Below are 16,299 nucleotides of genomic sequence, written 5' to 3'. Positions count from 1 at the left end.
TTAGATCGATTGGAAAGGAATGTAGGAATTTTATCTAAACTAGTACGTAATATGGCTAGCGAAGTGAACATAATTTTAAATAACATTGGCTGCAATAAGGCAAACACGAATAACAGAAATATCAATGTGCAAAAATTGTGTAACATCGAGGAGCTGAAAATATTCAACCATAAGCTAGGCGACAGTATTTACATGGCAGATGTAATATGCCGCCTATTGCATTTATTAGGTTCAACCAATGATGTAGATGCAAGGTTGAGTATTTTATTAGATTTATTGTTTGATAGAGACTTTTTGTCTCTATGTAGTTGGACAGGCAGGGGCTTTCCCGACCCAAAAATTCCATTTGAGGAATACACTTACGTGTTAGCTTTATTTAAATTTGTTGGAGGAAACAGTTTTGTTGAATTATCCGATGAATATATAAAAAAATTCTTTCTCAATAAATTTTACCACAGCACAGGTCGCAGTATGGCACAAGGCTTGCGTACGACAGAGAAACGGAAACGGACGGAATAGCTTTTATCGTTAGAAGTATTTAAATCGTTTTATTATTAGAATTAGAATTATATTATATTAGAAAGGTAGCATTAGAATTTTTATGAACTAACTTAAAGTATGCAGCAGCGGTGTGAAATAAAATGTTGAGCCCTGGTCCACTGTAACAGCAGCGAGTTTACATTTTACATCTCCTAATAGAACTGTTGTAGTGCTAGTAGATAAGCTTCCTATATCAGCCTTAAAATTATAAAGAATCTCGCCAGAATCGCAAGGGGTCGAAAATGAAGATTGTTTTTCTAACATAACATTACCAACAATATATAAAGTTTTAGAGAGCTCAGTTGTACAACTAAACTTAATGATGGTATGATCTTTGGTTAAAAACCAACAATCTTTACTACATTGGTTTAATGTACAGCTTGATGTGATGTGCAATATCTCGTTGTTGTTTGTTTTTTCAACACAGGGATAATCTTTAACTTTACTGTTACTTGCAACATCTATTTCTCTCAGCTCAACTAACCTACAAACTACTTGCTCTAAATGCCGACTCCCTCCTCTAACTAATCTTTTCATTAACTGCAATTTATTCTCAAAAGGGTACGTAGAGAATGTTGAAAGCGGGCCAAATCGTTCTACTTCTGAAGCAATGTGTACAAGATTGTGCACATTGCTCGTTAAGTGTGATCGATCATAAATATGACTGAACTGTTCAACAAAAATATTCAGTAGCTCTCCTGCATATTTCCAATGTGCTTTGTATGCGTTTGAAGATAATATCGTCACTGCTGTGTAATATAGTTTAAAATGTTCGAAAGCCTCGTCACTTATTCTTTTTTCTAATACAGCTATGCTTACATAATGTAGAAAAGAACTCAACTCTGTACCTTTCCAAAAGGGCAAATATTTTAAGGATCTTAATCTACGGGTTATTTCCGAGGGTAATTGGGTGGTCCTAACTAAATGGGAAATTTCTTCCTGGGTATAAGACAGCCATTTAGGAAATGGTTGTAATGTTCCCAAAGAATACCCTTTCAGCAATTTTCGTGTAATTCCTAAATCTAAAGCGTGCAGCGGGTCGCCTACAGGTATGTCTAATACTAAATCTATATTATTTACATCTGATAAAGGCGATTCCCGTTTCTGGTGCGTATTAACGTATAAACCACCTCGGAATTCAGCATCGGTGCGGTCTTCCCCAACTCCCTCGAAAACTACCTTTCTTGCGCTGCGTACATGTGTAGCCATAATCTTACACTTCTTGCAGCCATGAATAGCATTGTGGTAAGCGACGCCTAAAAACATTCAGTAATGATTAAGTACGCATAGGTAGCTAACTGCGATTATCACTTACCCTTGATAAATGCTCGTGCTGGAGAATCTGCGATGAAGGCCCTTATTTTTATTTCAATCTGTTTCCCGTTTATTTGGACTCCTTGCTCCTGCACGTAGTTTAACTCCGTAGCTAAACTACGCAGATAACCTTCTGCGTTGGCAGGTTTTGAAGGACCACAATACACAGCCACCACCAAAACTGGTCGTTCAGCAATATTATCAAGCTGCATGAGAATTGGCCACAGCTGTGTTGGTCCACTATTGTGCAATGGAATGCCATCCATTGAAATGTTGATGTGGAAAATATTCACTGTTGGTGTCACATCCCTAATAAACAAAAACATGTATATTAATTGCAAATAAAATCATAAATAGCATGAATACAGCATTGCTACCGGACTAGTTTATAACTTACCGATAGTAGTATTGAAGGGATTTTTGTATACCCTGATACCACAATTTCCCTCCAGCTACACTTTCCAGCTCTTTTCCAACATCCACTGGAGTCTTAAGCAATGATCTTGAGTCTCTAGGAAGGATGAAATCCGTTGTGTCCAACACCAACTCTAACAGGTCATTAACGGCATGATGCGAGATTTTGTGATTTAGGGCCCAGTTTCGGAGTCCTTCTTTAAACAGCAGATTTTTGTTAAATCTTTCAGTCTCATAATCATTTTCGTCGTCAGAGTCGTCCTCATCGTCCTCCAGGATGTATTCGAACGGAAGATTCTCTAAAATCTCGTCTTCGCCATCATCAGCATCACGGTCTGCATCAGGAGTAGTTTCTAGAAACAGGAATAGTGTGAAGGTTACGTTAATCAATTCAGATAAACATTTTGAACGCTACATCACGTTCACTTCTTCACTTTTCCATCAAACATACCTTCTCCCATCCTTTTGCTCGGTCCAGGCTGGTTTTCCTCCTCCCATTCCTTTTCACACGCATCCCACAGTCTTTTGCCAAGTTTACTGGCTAAGGAACTTTTCTTCATTTGCTTCACTTTATACATGGTGCAAAGAAACACTGAACAACACTGTGAAAACCGTGAAAATTAACAAAATCTGGCTGTTACGAATTGAACTCAATGGCGCTTTGAACTGAAATAAGAATTTGTATACAGGTAAAGTGCCGGTAAACAAACCAGATGCCTTCAGCTTCACGCACACCATCAACCGATTTTTACCCCGCGTTAATCGTAAATGCATAACCCAATGAGCAAGAAAGAGTCAGGGCATAGCATCAATAGCAGCTATCTTGTTCTTGCCAATGGTAGAGGGTCGTGGAGATGGAATTCTCCCTACCCCTCGCCTGTAAAATGGACTGATTCGAGCAAAACCGTTCGCTGGGCGGCTACGATGTGGTGAATAGGGGGTCTAATTTCATAGTGCAGCCCGTGTATCCGGGAAAATAAGTAAAAACACACGAACAAACCCATGCAATCATATGGAGGTGCTCTGTCACCCTGCATAGAACATGCCAGACAAACACGACATAGAACAAAAGAGTTTGATTTTGTCGTTTTTTCGTTTAATTGATGTCTGTGTCCCACCGTGAAACTCTATATACCTTGTTCATTCTGCTACCTTGCTGCTTGGTAGAGTGACAGTTCTTCACGACATATTGGAGGAGCACCTTTCGAACAGTGTCGTGTTTGTCTGGTTTGATTGGCTGTTCACAGCGCGCTCCCTTATCTAAACACATCGCCGTTGCGGCGACGTTTCTGTTCGGCCAGCTTCATTGGACCGAAACGTTACAGCGGTTCCAACAAAAGTGAAGAAATCTTATTGCTTTTTTGCGTGCTGTTACCATCGTAAAATCCTGGACTCAGTTTGAATGTATAAGGTGAGCAGAACAAAGCATAGGTTTAGAGTGAAAAGTTTTTTTCGAATGAGAGTCGACTGAATGCTGCACACACCATATCTATATTAACCTTGCCACTTGTCATTGTGACACTGTGTCTTGTGGAAACACATCTAAATCACGTTCGCCAGCCGCCATTTCTCATTCCATACACGAAAGGCGGGACATCATTGCGCAGCGTTGTTCGGTACAGACAACATTACAGTTGTCCGGCTTAATTTAATATAAAAAGAATGATAAAAGTGCTAATGTGATGTGGAAAATGTTGCAACACGTGAAGTTCGCCACGTAAACGGTTTGGTATTCAGTTTGACCGTAATCTAGCGTCTTCGTTTCGGCGATTTTTTTTTTGTACAGTAGGCAGTGAAAAAGTTTTCTAGGTTTTGTACGTGCTAGAAAAGCGTTAAGTATGTAATCAATCGCGTACGTTTACGCATACGTATCAAGCGAACGGAAAGTAAGAATTTGTATGGATTGGTGACCGCAAATGAATGGCCGCCCGAAATTGCTGAAATTGTATAAGGTTAGTATGGCTAAAGGTATTATATTTATCATATTGAAACATGAAACATCTATTTCAGAATTCTGATGGGCGATCCTTAAGTGCATGAATCCAACATATTACATCTGATCTGCTTGTTACGAACCTTACTGACTGAAACATTAAAAGTGTAAAATCATCTGCACATAATGGATTGTAAGGTCGGATTGTCTCATCGTGAGTTGTGTGTGATTTACCTGATATTTTCATGCGCAATCATGCCGTAGACATAACAGTGGTAATGAATATCGCTGCTACACCATAAAAGTACACAACGGAACAATAAGCGTCACAATTGGTGAGTGTATGGAATGACCTGTTAGCATGGATCAAGGAGCTTATAAGATGTATTCATTTCAGCTGGAATGTCATGTTAGCAAACCCATTTAGACAAACTATAAATTGCAAGAGTAGCTAGTACCCCGGTGGTAGAATCATCATGATTTCTCATTCTGTCTAATTGACAATTGTTACCAACAGAACGTAAAAGCGTGATGATTTTGCCGCCAGGGTAGTAACGGATCGAATTTAAATCACCTTTTTGTTTGAGTTACAATGAATTGAATAAGTGACCAATTATCTTAATTATGAATCCTGATATTTGTTAAGGTTAGTATGATTGAATAGTTAATCCTCTGTCATTTTCTAATTTTGAATCTTTTCTTGCAGTTTAAGATTTTGTCGCGGAATGTGCAGCTATAGTGTAACGCAAATATGACCGTACAATTTAGGGATATGAAGTAAGGTAAATTACTGTTGTTAACAACTGTCATGTGTTCAGAGGACTGATGTAAGTCTATACTATTTTTACAGTGTTACAGCGTGTATTACATGCGTGCTGCGCGGTAAGCTAATGTTTTACATGAATAATCTTTCGTGATAGTGATGCATTATTTTTAAACGGGCAATGCTGTTTGGTTTTTTTTTTAAGTGGCACGACATCCCCTAGTGGGACAAGGCCTCTCTCCGAAGAGAGTTTGTGTGACCGAAAGACGGTATATTATAGATCGGTGGTCAGCCGTTCGTAATACCGGAGGGTGCCAGACTCGAGATTCGATCCCACACCTGTACTGTGGTGTTTCCTCGCGCTACCGCTGCGCCATGGGCACCCCCAAGCTGTTTGGTTTTACTTCGATGAAATTTGTTACGTTCGATGTTCGATCAAATTCGACGTAAACTTTGTTGAAGATTAACTTAGTTACAATTTGCGTTTTGACTTCTAATCTATTATTTCACTCTCCGAGTACAACGACTTTCCTGTTACGGGTTTTCACCGTATGCGCTTGTGTGGAATATTACATCCAACTTTTCTGTTACTCTGCTCTGTTACTTTTAGTTCAGTGTCCGCTCCCATCAGTCACTTGGAATGAGTTGAACAGTGCTTCATTTCCACAAACTTAACCGCGGGACTACATTACAGCGTACTCTACAAAAAAAAAAAATCAGGTCAGGTCAGGTTTCAAAAACAGATGTTGGTATGGCACGCTGCATCCCAGAAGTGCTGGATTGCATTTGGTATGGTACGCTGTCACTGACCGTACCAGTTTTTTTTGGTATGGTTCACTGTAATGTAAATCCGTATCGGTTTTCATCCGATCACATCATTTTGGGGTGCTGTCGATGCTGTTGCTTAGTTTACACAAGGCACAAAAGATTGAAAATACACGCGCGAATATCAGTTTTGCTGTCACTTTCATTCGCTTCGTGTAGAGGTTCCTAATCGTGAGCCGTTGCAAATGAACTCACATTCAGTGTTGATTTGAGTGTTTAACTGTAAAAAACAGCAGAGTGTTCACCTAAATTTTATCAACAACTGTACATCATCACAAACAACTATTTGTGATTCTATTTTATTATTGCAAATCCAGTGGCGATCAAGCTCTTTTGAGGCCCTGAGCGGAATTGTAGTAGAGGCTCTTCAAATAATACATATATGGGTCCACATACCCACTTCATCGATAACGATAGCAAATGAAGGATTAAGTTTTACGATAAGCATTTAATTTGTTAAGAAAACGTATAAATTTATTTAATTCATGTTCTATTTTGCATTTAATGCATATAATGTGATCAATGACATTTTTTTTATAAAGTTCAGTGAAAAGTTTTAGAATTTTTTATCATCAGGGGACATATTGCAGCCATAATATTTTAAAAGGTTTTAAAATTGACTCGTACTCCATAGCCCTTTGGAAAGTTAGATATTTTACATTATCACGAATAACATAGAATGTATTAACTACGAATTCTTCTTTGATTGAAAATTTGTGTTAACTGTTTCGTGTCGCTTACGCACACGATTTTCTTCTGAAATAACTGAACTAAAAGATAACTCGTTAGCTGTTATTTCTACATTTGCAAAATCTGCGCGAAAACTCTCGATGAATGCTACTAACGATTGCAACAACACTGATCCTTGCAATAGTTCACATTCAACTGTTTGAAGCGACTTGCGTGTAGCATTTATTTTCTGATGCAGCGTGTTCCAAATTATGGTCATTAAATCAATTTCATATTTACTCATTTGTCGGAGAAGCGCCGTTGGTTAAATCTGTTATTATAGCTATTTCATCTTTATCGTTATAAATGTCTTGCAATGTATTTTTGATTTCTCCAAACCAGGTATTTAAAGCTAAGACCGCGTTGACTCTAGCTGACCAACGAGTCAGAGAGCACCTTTTTTAAAAACTGTTATTGAATGATTGTTTTCCGATGGGTTGAAGTGAAAAAAAAAGCGTTTCTTAGCTGAAAAAATTGCATGCTGTCTTCCAATTTTTAGCTGTAAAATTAACAATTGCATTTTATGAGTAATTTGCACATGGGATCTTCCACTTACATAGCACCTGCACTATTCCGCTTAATTAATGCTTGCGTGTAGACTCAAGTATTTACTATACATATTTGATGCAACGTCAAATTATCGTCCTCTACAGTTTGCAATATCCATAACAATTGTTATTTTTATATAACACTTCTTGTTTTAAGTAAGACGAATTATGTTTATCGATCGGAATAAATCTAAATAAAATAACTTAATTATTTAATAGTGCTTAATAACATATTTGCTTTAGCACTTCTCTCCAATAAGCCTCTTACCCCAACACAGGTTCGAGAATGGCGGAGTTATCATAAGATATTTGTTTCAAACTTCAGAGCAAATCACGAAGTGGTGGGATCAAAGTGACCCTTCACGAAAAAGACCAATCAGCTCTTTTTTCCTTGTGTACAGCGATTAGCACAACTTACAAAAGATAGAAATTGTGGAACCTCTCTCCCGAGTGCGCGGCCAAAAAATGCTCTCTCCTATTCGTATAGCCGGTATCTCCCTTGTCCAACATATAGAGGGGAGTTACCACTTTCTAGGATTGGCAAATTAAGCAAACCTTATCCGTGAGACAATTGGTAGCGTCGAAAAAATCATCAATGGATGAATTCGAGACGCCTGTCACGTGATTGCACAAGAGCGACTGATGCAGTTCCTACAGAAAGATCAACTTCAAATTTGCACTTTTACGCGCGCGTGTCTCAAAGATATGTTGTTCCATTTTTGAAATTTACATTTGAATTTGCAAAACAAAAATCTCATCGCGAACGTTTGCAGCCTCGGCAATCTCTCTTGGCATGCTGTTGTACCATTGTATACCTTTACAAAATAGTGAATTCCTGGCAAAATCTGAAGAAAAGTTCGACGTCCTGGAATCATGAGCCCTACGAGTGTTGTACCGGTAAACGTCAGAACCCCTAACTACTCTTTCTCCAAGGTACCCCGGTAGCAAGCCCCTCAGGAGTTTGAATATTAGTATCATAGTCTGGTACACTATCCGCTGCTCTACCGACATCCATTGCAGGACATCCAGCATAACAGCAGACGGCGTATACCGACTACAACACAACACTAGCCTCATTACCCTATTTTGCACTGTTTGGAACCTTTTGAGCTGTGTCCGATTGCCGAGGAACAATATAGATGGACAAAAATCAAAATGCGGTGAGATAATTGATTTGTAGAGGTGAACTTTCCCAAAAAAGTTTAGGTTGTTCCCCAGTCTACTTATCACACCACACTTCTTTGCCACCTTAGCGATGACCCCATCAATGTGTGCACTAAATGTAAGCCCGTCGTCCAGAGTGACTCTCAGATATTTAACCTGGGAGACTCGGTCAATTGGTTCCGTGTTGATGGCAATTGAAAGCCGGCCGACCCACTCCCTCCTCGACATTACCATATAGTGTGTTTTACTAACGTTTAATGCTAGTTTCTTGTATTTCAACCAGCCATCCAGAGCCACCAAGTCTTCATTCAAAAGGGACTCTGCCTGTTTCATGTCCTTTCGCGATATAAATATTACTGTATCATCAGCAAAACGATTTATCTCGCAGGAACGTAAGACCTGCTTCATGTCATTTATATACATGATAAATTGGTCCAAGAACACTTCCTTGTGGAACCCCAAGGGTGTTTTCAATAGGATCTGAAACAGATTTTTTGAAAATTGTCCTCTGGGTTCTACCTGTCAGATAATCGCTGAACCAACTGAGTTCCCTCCCCTCAATACCGAATCGTCTAAGTGTTGTGAGCAACAAGGGTCTCGATATTGTTTCAAATACCCGTTTTAGATCCAAGAAAACGGCAAGTATCGGTTGCCCACTGTCCATCAACCCCTTCCACTTCGCAAGCACCAGGTTCAGTGCAGTTTCACAGGAATGTCCTTCCCGATATCCCGACTGCTCCCGGGCAAGCAGGCCGTTCTGGTCCAGGTATTGCACCAATTGGTCTTTGATCACAACCTCCAGGACCTTCTCGAAAGTGTGAAGCATGTTGATGGGGCGGAACTCTTCCGCCTTGATAGCTCCAGTCAGCTTTGGAATAGGTACAACAAATGATCCGGGAAAAGACCCCTCTCCATCGATTGGTTAATCAAGTACAGAAGCGTGTCCCCAGCCACACGAAAGCAATCCCGCAATGTTTTTGCATTTACATTTCCTATTCCTGCAGTTTTGGTCAGGTCAAAACATATCTGCCTAAGCTTGCTCATGTCTATTGGTTGAAAAGAAAAACTATGCCTGGGAGTATCAACTTGTCTCAGCTCGACTGGTTCGTTTACCGTCGGAATGTTGCTGTTAACATGTGTGACGCTACTCACAAAAAAGTTGTTGAACCTTGCTGCGATCACCGCCTCACCGCCTCGGAACAGTCATCGAATTTCACGCATGAAGCGGTATTCTCGTCGGGTTTCAACATGCTTTCCCCTTTCGTTTATCAACTTTGTGTCTTTGACAGACCCCTTTGACAGACCCCTTTGACCGACGAGGCCCCTGGCGGCCGTCAACTTCGCCAATAGGTTAATCCGCCACTGTGCTGTTCGGAATCCTTGCAGTTGAAATGACAATTGTTTACCTAAGAAGACTCGAAAATATGCTTGATCGAAGATCGAAGATCGTGGATTACTACACAACTGAAAATCCTCCACATCAAGCACCGACTTGTCGTATTCCGCGAATAATCTGGATAGCTTCGCAAAAAACATTTTTTGAAGTTTAACTTGTTGTAGAATCCCCTTTTTGTGATAAAAGTTTTGAAACATACGATTTGCATATTTGCCTTCGTTGTCACACCACAGCCTTCTGATTTTCATTGGAGATAAGCATTGGATTTTCATTGGAGATAAGCAAGTAACTTAGTGCCATCAGCACAAGTTTACAAGTGAACTAGACTTTCTCGTGACCAGATGTCTTTATTGCCACTGTTTAAATTTGTTTTTTTTTCTGTCACATACGAAAGTACATCAGTACGGCACGACCGCGTGGTGACGCCGAGCTGGAGCTCAGGTCAGACAAATCCTAGCTGCCGCACATCTCGTGCTGTTTGAGTCAATCAAGCGGACCACGAGTTTTTGTGTCATGACAACGGAAGGAATTATCCTTCCCGTGGACGGCGGGTGGCCATATGGCTATTATAGCCGGCCCTAAAGGACGAGCCCCTTCATAGGAGTTCGGACAGAGTCGGTACGCCTCTGATTACGAGTAAGGGAACAAATTGTTCGACTTAGCGTAGGAAGATATACCCCGACTCGCATACCTAAAGAAGAAGAAGAAAGTTTTACTATTTTGAATGAGTTTGGAAGTTGTTATTTTCATTAGTTCTCGATAGTTTTCGTGCCTAGGAAATGGAGTATGATCATCATCGGTAGCACTGGCGGTATTCTGGATGTTCGAAATAATACTACCTCCGTCAAACGGCAAAATCATTGCGGACCCTTTCAAGGTATATACAACACCCAGCTAATGTTGACAATATGGATGAATAGGTCTTTCAAATAGTAGGTGCATAGCTGTTTGATGGAGTCTTATTGGGTTGGTCATTGAGCCATTCATTCACCGGGTGCTTCGTTGCGGGAGGTTAATTGGGGAATGTTATTACGGTGCTGCCAATGGCCTTTCCACTAGCAAGTCGCTTCAATGCTGTGCCAGCATCGCTTGGCGAAAATACCAAGCACGAGAAGAAAAATAAAGATTCCCACGTTGTTGAATGTGTACATCAAGTTTGGTTGGAGCTGTCTCACCTGAAAGGGGAATGATGTGAGGATGACGCTATCGTCTACTTACGAGGCCATTGTCGCTAGAGTGCGGTGGCCTAGGTCTGGCCCATCCCAGCGAACCTGACCGCCGCACACCCACGCCACCGCCTTCCGCCATCCCGCGTATCCGGCAAGGAACAAGCGCTCAACCAGAGGCGGATTAAGGGTTCTGGAGGCCCCAAGCAGCTAATAGTTGCAGGCCCTTATACAAAATATTAGAAAAAAAACATAAACATGCTTCAAAGTTTAAATTCGTTTATATACAAATCAAAGCTTGATTAAACATTAACACTATACTTATATAAGGCAATAACTAAATAAGTTTAACTCCATAATTCATTCTCATTGTACCCTAATATTATTGTACTATAAATGTTTTTTACGTGCCTTATTACTAGCAAAACTATCAATAATTTTTGAAGTGCTTATCGAATCTATCATGTCATTTTCTATATACAAAATTGATAAATGGTTTAATTTTTTCTCTCCCATTGTAGTCCTTAAATAATTTTTTACGCGCTTTAAAACTGAAAAGGATCTTTCTCCTGTAGCGTTAGAAATGGGGATCGTCAATAAAATGTTAAGCATTATTTCAATATTTGGGAATGTGCAGCTTATATCTTTCGATAATTCATAAATGTCAGACATTTTAAAATTAGTCTTCAAATTTTCTTCTTTTATAAATTCTAAAAAATGATTAACTTCTTCATCTAAAGCGCACACATCGATGTCATTCGCGTACATCTCTTTAAAATACCTAACTGCTTCATTTTTCTTATCTTTTTCTATATTTACATAAAAAAAAATTCGAAAAGGTTCTAAAACTAACTCATATTTTTTGGCACGCTGTTGTAGTTGCATGATTATATTATCGCATATGACATAAAATGTTTCAATCTTAAAACTATCTCTTAAAGAATAATTATTTTAACTATTCCTTCTCGGTTTGATACTATTATGTTCCTCAAAACATGATTTGGATAACTCTGTTGCCTCATTCTCTACCTTATCAAATTCAGTTCTATAATTGTTTATGAAACTTATCAATGATTTCAACAGTGCGGAACCCTTCATCATTTCACATTCTACCGTTTGCAGATATTTGCTTGTTGCATTAATTCTTTGCAGGATTGTATTCCATATAATAGTCATGAGCGCTGTTTCATGTTTTTGCATTTTCTTCAATAAAGAAGATGCCTCCAATCTTGTAAGTTTTGCTTCTCTATCTGCTTTAGATAAATCGATTAAAGGATTTTTTATGTTCATGTAGCCAATTTTTAATGCTAATACAGCATCAGCTCTAGCCGACCACCTTGTCTCTGATTGCTTCTTTAGTGTCAAGGTTGGGATGGTTTTGTTAGATTTTAAATTATCTAATAAAAGTTTCCAACGTCGCGTCGATCCAGAAAAAAGGTGAATAATTTTTGTAAAAACATAAAATATTTAACAGCATTAGTGCAATGTTCTACGGCGAAGTTTCCTACCAGGTTAAGAGAATGATTTGCGCAAGGCACGAATACTGCGCTCAAACTGTGTTCTTGAATGCGCGCTTGCAGACCTGAATATTTTCCTGCCATATTTGATGCATTATCGTATGCCTGTCCATGACAATTCTTTATGTCTAAACCTATTTGCCGTAGCAGCTGCTTACTTTGCTTACCGTATGATCCGCCCCTGCGCTCAACCATGCCGTAATCGTCGGAAGCCAGGTCCGGCTCGACGGCATCCACTAGCACTCCGCCTTTTGTTAGGAGTTTCTCGAAGAATGTGGCCTTCGTGTCGCGGAGATGGGTCGCTTGGAAAATATGGTGAAACTTTCCCAATCCTTTCGATTTGTCGATGTCGCTGCAGCTGTCGACTGCAATCACTTCGGCAGCGCCTGCAGGAGGATACGATTAGAAACAGAATAGAATGATCTGATGACCTGATGACCTGACCCCGAACGGAGCAGAGCATACGTACCGAGCCGGCTGATAATGGCGACCGATTGGGAGGAGGGGTATGTGGCAGCAACTCGAGCGCCCCATTTGATGGCCAGCTGCATTAAGATGCATCCCACCGGAGTGGTTGCGCCGTGCACCAGGATCTCGCGTAGAGGCTCTGAGCCTGCATCAGCTTCAGCGCAACCGAGCCGCTGTACGGCAAGCTGGACGCGTGCGGAAAGTAGTCCCGCCGGCATCGACGAGAAGTGCGCGACAAGATGAACTAAGCATCAGCGAGAGCTCGGGCTCGTGCGACTTGTCGCACGCCTTTAGCCGCCGGATGGTCCGCCCGTACCCGAACGAAAGCCGGCGATCGATGCGCTGCAGCGAAGCCGCTCCAACGTGCACCAGAATATTAACGGGCGACCGGTACGACGGTGGCCTGGTTGGGCAGATGGCCAGATTGTCGGGATCGCAGAAGGAGGTACACATCTCTACGTAACATTGCGAAATTATGCGACCAAAATAAAAGGGGGTCTCATCAGCTTGGAGTCGGTACTTCGTAGTCGGCTCCGGAGTCTTTAGTTCGGAGCCGGTTCTGGGCTAATGCCCCGTTGGTGTGGTGTGGTGTAATGCCCCGTTGGTGTGTTGCCGGCTCCGGAGCCGTTAGTGCGCTCCGGAGTGCCCATCACTAGTGCACACGCCTTCATGCACGGAGCCGGCGCATACGGCCGTGCGATCCATAGGCCGAGCCCACAACCCCCGGCATCCCTTCCCACACAACACGGCCATTTCCCGCGTTTCGAGTACTTGGAGGAAAGCGGCAGATTACAGACCACGTTATGGTTTCAACCGTCTCTGCACCATTGCGCATAGACTCACCTTAATCCCGGAGAATTGTTATTACTATCGGAGAGGGTTTATCAAGTAAGAGTTTAACGTTGTTAATGTTAGAATTTTTGCTGCGTATGTTCTATTTTAGTGCTAATTTATTAGCCATTTTTTTTTATCAATCACTCAGGCGAACTCATTACGCTGCGCTTTTGCTCACAACCATTCGATATATAAGAGGCCTATGGCCAGCGATCTTATTTCTTATTTTTTTAAACTTTCCTATTAGCATCGGTTCTACTTCCTCCGCTGTTGTCAATGTTAGCTCTGGAGTTACAATCTCTGGTAATTTTAGAAATTCAAATTGGATACACGCTAGGGTGTAATGAACCCTTATCGGTTTTCATCCGATCACATCATTTTGGTGGGCTGTCATCTGACACAAGCCACATTCTACTGGATGTTAACAAACTTCAAACAAATTTCACAGGGTGCGTTGCTATTTGTATGTAAATTCAAATAAAAAATGGAAAAGAATGATTAAACAGGGCGGCTAGATACGTAGGAACTGCTGCAAACGCGCCGGTCGTAAAGGTGTTAATAGTTTCCTCTAACCTTGCTCCTAGCACTGCTGCTTGTGATTCCAAGAGAGGTATAGTAAGCGATTTGGCAGGAGCCTCTCTTGATTTAGCCACTACTATACTGATATTTTTGGCATCTTCATGAACAGTACGCAAGTAATCTACTGCTGCAAAGGCACCTTCCGAAGCCAAAACTGCCATTTGGTAAACCATAGGTTTGTCTCGTGGCGATTTTCTATACAAGAAACGTTGAGCACACAAATCATCCTCTCTGATCTTTCTTCTATGAAACATCTTTTGTATGTCTCCCGAAATGGCAAACGTATTTTCTCGGTATGTTAACAGCACGCAACATAATGACGCAACTGCATCAGGCCCTGTTCAAAGGTGCGCGTTCAATTAACCGTTATTATTTTGAGCGGTAACCCCAAATAAAAGCCGTGGCTTTGGATTGGACTTATTCGGGACAAAACTTTTTTCACATATTTTAGACGTTTTAACGCTTAAGATTTTTTTTTAAGTTCTTTTCTAACGGGTGTTCGTGCTATAGGCCTAACCCCGAAACCTTCAATACTGAAATATTCCTTCATTATTTTATCCACGGACCTTGCTTCTTCTTCTTGTTTAGTAACTAACTTCGTTACAGGTTGGAGTTCTATTCCAGTACTGCTACCTCCAAAAAATGTCCAAACAATTGGAGTTTTCAATGCTACCGGTTCGCTCGTCATTCTGGCTCGATACGTCCGCCCATATAGAAGATGGAAATGTGGTATACCCTTTAAAATTGTAGGAATTCCTTGAACATATGATGGTAGATCAATTGAATTTAAAAATTGATATTTGGACCTTAACACTTAAGCATCAACTGATTGAGTGGTAAGGTTTAATTTTCGTACCAATCTAAGTTCATTATTTTGATATGTACGGCCTTCAGAGATTTTAATCTCTATTTCGACATCTACACTTCCTACTTCTTCTTGCATGTTACCATTGCTCTACACCATTCTCATTAGTCTTGGTGTCCCCGGCACGTGTAGTATTCGTTGCACTTCTTTTATTAAATTCACTGCGGACCGCGTGTCAAAAAAAGCATAGGTATGTAGTTAACGATCTCCATGTTTCACTAATGTTGTGTAGCGTACATTCAAAAACATTCAAAAATTGTTTACGTGGATAGTCAGTCCTCTCGTATAGGGAAGGGTCCGGTCCCGGTTGGGATTCGAACCCACGCCGTGGAGGTGGTAATAAACCTCGGCGCTCATGGGCCGATTTTCTAACCGGCGCTACCGCTCGGCTGTCGCGGACCCCCGGTTTAAAGTTTTATTAACATAAAGCATTTTTGAAGTGGCAACTTTGTTGTAATAGTTATCTTGATAAACATGGTGCCAATGTCTAAAATATGATTCAGTTACAGATGATACCGTTTTGAGCATTTTTTTCCGGCGCCTGAGTATATTTCCATGTTTAGAATATACCCAGTGTCGCTCTCACTGGGCACTCTTATCAAAACTCCATACTTTTTTATTTTGGCGGGATTGTAGGTTCTGAAGCTAAGTCTTCCTCCCCAGGGAACAATTGCTACGTCTAGTGATAACTCCAGACGAGTCTAGTAATTGGTTTGGGGCATATATTGAGTGGAGCTTCGGTATGACATGCTACAACAACGGGCTTATTTTGCATAACTTGTCTTTTGATTCAACTGAAGCGACCCAGCTGCACTCCGACCTATCACAACCAACAGCGCGGCGAAAACAGCGCGTTAACAAAACATAGCCGCGCTCGGAATCTACGCTGCGCCAGTACCGAATCGCGATACAAAACACTGCCGAAAACCCATCGTCAACAGAGTGCAGTGTTGAACCTACGACACACAACTCCACAAGCTATCAAAAGCAACTTTGATATCTGTACAGATAGCATCGACCTGGGAGCCAGCATCAATCGCTTTATGGCACCTGCTAACAAACTAGAGGATGTTGGTGATCGTCGAGCGTTTTCGGGTGAACCCATGCTGAGCCGAGCTGACGTAGAACCTCGGCAACCTGGTCCGAGGTGATCTGTTATTTTGGTTCCTCCCGGGTATTCAAGGAAAAGTTGGACGAAGGAGCAAAGCCACGTGATGGAGTTTCAGGGGGAGGGAACAGGTTTT

The 16,299-nt window shown here is 41.0% G+C and overlaps 2 long non-coding RNA genes across 3 annotated transcripts in view; both read left to right on the top strand.

Annotated features, from left to right (window-relative positions):
• LOC131260248 (uncharacterized) overlaps positions 1 to 16,299 on the top strand; it is a 77,738-nt gene that overhangs the window by 26,641 nt on the left and 34,798 nt on the right. The gene's annotated exons all lie outside the window — the stretch shown is intronic.
• LOC131260246 (uncharacterized) lies at positions 4,169 to 4,626 on the top strand. Its single transcript, XR_009178142.1, has 3 exons — positions 4,169 to 4,220; positions 4,279 to 4,536; positions 4,599 to 4,626. It is a non-coding gene; the product is annotated as an uncharacterized LOC131260246 (long non-coding RNA).

This window comes from Anopheles coustani, chromosome 3 (assembly GCF_943734705.1).
Source record: "Anopheles coustani chromosome 3, idAnoCousDA_361_x.2, whole genome shotgun sequence".
NCBI classification, from domain to species: domain Eukaryota; kingdom Metazoa; phylum Arthropoda; class Insecta; order Diptera; family Culicidae; genus Anopheles; species Anopheles coustani.
The sequence above is the reverse complement of the archived record's forward strand: the minus strand, read 5'-3'. Positions and strand labels throughout refer to the sequence as shown.